This window comes from Solanum tuberosum, unplaced genomic scaffold (genome assembly GCF_000226075.1).
Source record: "Solanum tuberosum cultivar DM 1-3 516 R44 unplaced genomic scaffold, SolTub_3.0 scf00455, whole genome shotgun sequence".
NCBI lineage: Eukaryota > Viridiplantae > Streptophyta > Magnoliopsida > Solanales > Solanaceae > Solanum > Solanum tuberosum.
The window spans coordinates 400,248-400,452 of record NW_006239371.1 but is presented as its reverse complement, the minus strand read 5'-3'; positions in this window follow the sequence as shown (position 1 = coordinate 400,452).

Genomic DNA, 205 nt, shown 5'->3' with positions numbered 1-205 from the left:
TATGTGCTACACTACCCATGGATAATCTGCTAAGAGCATCTGCTACTACATTCACCTTATCCGGATGGTAATGAATGCTCATATCATAATCTTTGAGGAACTCAAGCCACCTTCTCTGGCGAAGATTCAATTCTTTTTGGGTGAATACATATTGGAGGCTCTTATGATCTGTGAACACATCTACATGAACACCATACAAGTAGTG